Below are 6,000 nucleotides of genomic sequence, written 5' to 3' on the forward strand. Positions count from 1 at the left end.
CAATCTAAATTGTATATTTTGAACAAAAACTTATTTTAAAAAAAACTGCATATTGTGAAATAATCTCTCATAAAGCTGCTAATTGGCTTAGATGTTTTAAAAATATACATTGTGTAAATGGTTACAATGTTATCAAACCTATCTTACAAGATAATAATCGATAATAACCATAATTTTTACATATTTCTCAACTTTGATAAGTTGAGTCTTGACAGATCTTTGCCACAGATGTGTTAGTTTGCTTCATATAACCATATAGGTCAATCACCATGCTTTTAGAACAAATTTCTTAGTTTAATTAAAAGTTTAGCCCAATTGTAACATAAACAAATTCCACATTTAGATATTTATCTATTTTCAACTATTTTCTTGGAGAAAAAACTTGATAGAAAAATTGGTAAAATAATACATATTCTTTTTTTAAATGTTTTTTTAAAATTTAAACTCAAATAAACATTGTAGAATGTATTATTATGGGCTGAGTATTTATCTAACAACATATAAAATAATAATAATTATTATTCCAAGGATATTTTCACATAATTAAGGGAGTTAATCAATTTGGCATGTGAATGGATTCAACAACCTGCTATTTTTTAAATATTATTTCAAATAAACAATAACAGATTGTTATTTAAAAATAAAAACAATAACCGATACAAAATACGTCACACATTGTGCTTTACTCTAAAAGTAGGAACAACTAGAAGAGTTAGGAGAGCAAACTGTAGAAAAGACTTAGGCTTCTACCCTGCCAACTTCTAAAACCTGGGTTCATTCCGAGTCAGAAACAATATTTTTTAAGAGTTCTATCCCAGAGTTCATCGAGTATCATCTTTCATCAACCTGGTCACTCTCATAATGGCTTGACCAAATTCACCATGGATATGTATAAAAAAGAAAGCCCTCGCGGTACACATAGGGGCAGAAAGAGTCAAAAATAAAGAAAAGAAGCTAGAATGTGGCCAGATATAATCATCAATCCATCACTGACAATTGCAAGAAATTATTATACAGCAATAGTAACAGTTAAAAAGAAAAATCCTCTGTAAACTGGACTGGTCTATAATGCAAAATACACAACAATAAACCAAAGTCCTTCCAGTATTTTGTTAAAATGCTGTGTTACTGGAAGGACTCAGGTTTTTTGTTGTGTATTTAGGAATACTAACAGTTTCCCCTGTAATTTTTAAATTACAATAAAATCTTGTTAGTATTATTTAAAAATAACTACTTTGCACATCACTAATAGGCACAAATGCAGCTCTAAACGAGGCAGTCGGGGCTTTATCAAAGCTGTAGACCAGTGGTTCCCAAAGTGGGCGATGAGTAAATATATGGAGTAAAAAGAAGCAAGTGGGCTGCAGGGGGCACTGGAAGCAGGGTACTGAACTGTAACCATTGGCAAGAATTGGGGTCACTGACTGCCTTCCCATTTCCTCTGTTAAAACGGGTAAGAAGAAGCATTGCATTTAATGGTTTCCAGATGTGAAAAACAATATACTGTACTGTAAATATACAAGGTGCGCTCCATAAATAATGTGACCAAATTCATAAAAAATCATTTATTGAACATATCTTTATAATTATTCAAAAATCTTCGAAGTAGCATCCTCCTGCATCGATACACTTGTGAAGGTGGTGTTTCCAGGCCTGGAAGGCCTTCTTCAGAATGTCCTTTAGAGCAGATGTAACATAAGCCTTGATGTTTCCAATCGTATCCCAATGTTTCCCTTTCATGGCCCCTTTTAAGTGAGGAAACAAAAAAAGTCTGCGTGAGCCAGGTCAGGACTGTAAGGTGGCTGTGGAACCAATGGAGTGTGGGTCCTGGCCAGGAAATCGTTGACAATGAAGGCGCTGTGGCTTGGCGCGTTATCGTGATGAAGTTTCCACATGTCCTTGATGTCACTTCGGCAGCGTGCAACCTTCCTTTTCAGTCTTTTGAGCACTTCCGAGTAGAAAGCTGCATTTACAGTGGTCCTGGCAGGTACAAATCCATGGTGGATAATGCCTCTGATGTCAAAGAAGACAATGAGCATGGTTTTGATCCTGGACTTGCTCATGCGTGCCTTCTTGAGGCGGGGCGACTTGTGCCATCGGAAAACTTGTGATTTGGACAAGCAATCACTCCCAAAGGCCAGCTGAATTAATATAAAGGTTTCGGTTCCCAAGTTTAATGCAAAATTTGATAGCGTAACGTTGCTCCACAAAATGATCCATTGCACCATGTTACATTACTCAAAATGGGGTTCATGGGAACAAACGTCCTCAACCACCAGCAGCTTGGAAGCAAATGAGACCAAACGAGTTTTGAAGCTAACACCCCATGCCAAATAGAAAAAAGCAAGTTAGAACTAGATACAGCATATCATCGCGTCATGAAAAATTGGTCGCATTACTTATGGAACACACCTTGTATATCTCACTAACCATATGAAGCTTTGCAAAAGTTTTAATGTACACTTCTATGCATTTGTAGCTAGAACTATTTTATGATGATCAATACCAAACCTTGTATAAACAGCTAGAAATAAGTGAGGAAGGTTTTGTATTGATTGTTTTAATGTACCATGAATGTTTTTGGTCCATCTTAGGATCTTCTTCAGTTGGAATTCTATTTAGAGTGGAATCGCACCAAAAAAAAACGGTTTTCCGTTTTTTTTTGGTGCGATTCCACTCTAAATAGAATTCCAAAAAAAAAACGGAAACGAAAAAAAAAACGTTTTTTTTGGTGCACCAAAAAAAAAACGGAAAACCGTTTTTTTTGGTGCGATTCCACTCTATTGCCGTTTCCAATGTGTTCCAATTTTCTTTTAAATTTAAACATATAACGATGTGCGCCTGCATCAACGACTATAATGCCAGGTCATACATAGTCTGTCACACCCTCGAGAGTTGTTTTTCATCTTTAAAACTGATATATTTGCCATGCTAAAAAACGGGAAAGATTGAGTGAACATTGAAAGAGCACCGGAGTATATAAAATTCTGCTCAAAGATGATAGATTTGATAGGGATCTTGTGTATATCAGATCTACAAGAAGATTGCTCAAACAATGCCTCCATGAGCATAAAATTGATATTGAGAAGAAGAACAATACTGCCTTGGCTATATATACCAGTGAAAATGGCATTACACCTAAATTACAGAAGATGATTGTGATCTGGCAAACTCAGCAGATACACCAACTTAGGAATTTGGAGGCATTAGAAATCTTTAAAGCAGAACGCCAAGGCCTTTCAATCAATTTTAAAGATGAAAAAAGGGAGTGGCAGGCTATGTATGACCTGGTATTATAGTTGCTGATGCAGGCACACATCGTTATGGGTTTAAATTTAAAAGAAAATTGGAACACATTGGAAACAGAAATAGAGCGGAATCGCACCAAAAAAGAGTTTTCTCTAATAGAATTCCACCTGAAGAAGGTCCTAAGGTGGACCAAAAATGTTTGTGGTATGTTAAAACTTTTGTAAAGCTTCATAAGGTTAGTGAGATATATATATATATATCTCACTAACTATAGCTTTGTTTTTAAGATGGATTTTAATATACTGTAAAGACACAAAATGTGAGATTCATAGAAAAGTTTTTCTAAGAAAATTTCCAAGCTTTTCTCACACAAGGGAAAATGGGTTATAGGACATTAGGTATTAGTTCATGGAACTAAGGGGGAGGTGACTGAAAAAGTTTGAGAATCATTGCGTAGACCATGCCCATAAGAGTTGAACAGTCAAAGGAACTGACAATCTACATGCCACCCTTCTCCCGAAATCAGCCAATCTGAAAGTTTAAAGACCCTCAAAAATGGATCCAGGTACAATACGATGTGAACTCAATGTGGGATTTGCCACACCCCAGTTATATATCCTCATAAGAGCAAAAAAGTCAACAGAACAATACCTGTAGACATTCTCGACAAGATATTCTTCCCCAAAGATCAGTTTTTACCACAAATCAGTATATTGCCTATTTTCCACACTCCGCATCAGTCGAGGCTTGCCTCGAATGACACTCCACACAGTCACGCACTTTGGAACGAGCAATAGCAGTCAGCTCAGTGCCTGCCCAGGGGCAAGCCCAACACCCCCTAAAACTACATAACATCGAGTATTCCACAAACAGTAGAGTGGGATACTCAAAGTCAACATAGTGGTATGAACTAAATAATTAGAGGCAAGTCTTAGTGAAGGGTCACAACTCGCCATCTCACGCAACCCAATTTTGTGGGCCATATCTGGCAAAGGGTCACTGGTAGAGATACGATTCCTTTGCTTTTTTTTGCTCCTACAGCTGCAATGAGATCCCGACCGTCTCAGAGCTCGAACGAAGCCGATTTCAGGACCCATCTGCACGCGGAGGTACGGTTCCTACGGTCTCGTTCGGAGGTGTAATCGTACCCCGAGACACGTAAAATTTCGGGGTCCAAACACCTAATTGGTGATGGCAATTTTACCACACTTTTAACGAATATACTTTGAATAATTGTAACCGTAATGGCCGTAGATGTGGAAAGTGTAAGCGAATTATTGCAAATCATCAAAATGGTGGCAATTACATAACATTTATCCCCAACTTTAAATGCCTACTTACCAAACAATGTATTTATCGCATATGTTGTTAGATAAAAGCCGAATTTATGATATTTTTATGGAATTCTTCTAGGAAAATGCTAGGCTAATGTAAGCATCGGCAAAATAATGGAAGCAAATTACAAACTTGGACACTTCCTAAAAACGTAATTCGACATTGAATTTATTTTGAAATAAAAGAATAAATTTTACCTTTAATAACCGGGCCAAAACTTTAAAATAATTATTTCGTTTTTTTTTCTTTATTTTTTACACTTTGCTCGTCTTTTTTTTTTGTTTTTTTCGCAAGCTTGTTAAATAATATCGTTTGTACGCCAGCCGATCTCCTTTAAAAGCGCCACCTGCGTCCTTTTTTATAGTCGATCGTTATTATTTTAATTTTTTTTTAATTTAATATTTTACTTTTTATTATAATATATATTTTTTAATAATCGGTATTATTAGGTCGATGATAAAAAATATTTATTGTGCCGAATGACTAGGTAATGATTCTCTTATATATATACAGTATATATATTTTTTCCAGCGTGCCCGTTACGGGTTCGATTCGACCAGCCCACATTGGGGAAGGAATGGAGTGTTTTTTTTTCACTCTTTCCGCCCTGTGGGCCGTAAAAAAGTCTGTTTTTATCAAGCCCATTATGATATCCATAATGCCCATAATGGGGCAACCGGGTGGTGAGGGACGGGGCCGACATATCCGGACGGACCACTCCCGAAAAATTCCTGGAAAAATTTCGACCCGTCCGGATTCGATCACGGGTCTCCCAGAGTGGTAGAGGATGGGTGAGAGACGAAGCTCGACATACGCGAACAAACTACCCCAGAAAAATTTCTAGTGGCTTTGACCCGTCCGAATCCGATCCCGGATCCTCGGAGCGGTAGGATGCCACCGTAACTGCTTGACTATCCGGTCGTCGATTCTCCTGTATAATAAGGGTTCGAGTTCGAATTTAATATAGACTTTCGTGATTTGGTAACGAATTGAAAAACGGTCGGATAGCCGAGGCCATTAATTAACGGCCTGCCGGTTTGGAAACCGGGGATTGAATGCAAATGGGTAAATCCCAGGAATTTTTGGATGGTCATTCGGATATGTCGGGTTCCTTTCCTCACTATTCGATCGCACCATTATGGGTCTATCCGAATGAGCTTGCGTTTTTTAGCAAGCCCATTATGGCTCTTTAGTGACCATAGGGAGGAGACACTTCTTATAAACGAAAAATTTCTCTGTGGTCGAGATCATAGCTACTTTGCCTTACTCTCAGACGACTAACTAACTACGAGCAGAGTCTCTAGCTAAACTGGTCCTTGCGCTTTAATAAATACGAGTATTTCTGCCACTTCGAGCACTTTGATCGCGTATAGTCCTAAGTTTGGCTTAGGGAGCATAGGGAGAATCAGCTGTGAA

The 6,000-nt window shown here is 37.5% G+C and overlaps 1 protein-coding gene across 6 annotated transcripts in view; it reads right to left on the reverse strand.

Moving 5' to 3' along the window:
- LOC111631635 (guanine nucleotide exchange factor MSS4-like) overlaps window positions 1-4,920 on the reverse strand; it is a 40,582-nt gene extending 35,662 nt beyond the window's left edge. For 3 of the 6 annotated variants that reach the window (XM_023375929.1, XM_023375925.1, XM_023375927.1), the window contains exon 1: window positions 4,782-4,920. The gene's annotated coding sequence lies outside the window, so the exon portion shown is untranslated. Of the gene's footprint in view, window positions 1-4,590; window positions 4,756-4,781 lie in introns of those variants that run through there. The other 3 variants (XM_023375930.1, XM_023375928.1, XM_023375926.1) reach the window with 3 other exon arrangements.
- Window positions 4,921-6,000: the final 1,080 nt, after the last annotated feature.

This window comes from Centruroides sculpturatus, unplaced genomic scaffold, assembly GCF_000671375.1.
Source record: "Centruroides sculpturatus isolate CEXI.00-Female unplaced genomic scaffold, Cexi_2.0 scaffold719, whole genome shotgun sequence".
Taxonomy (NCBI): Eukaryota; Metazoa; Arthropoda; class Arachnida; order Scorpiones; family Buthidae; genus Centruroides; species Centruroides sculpturatus.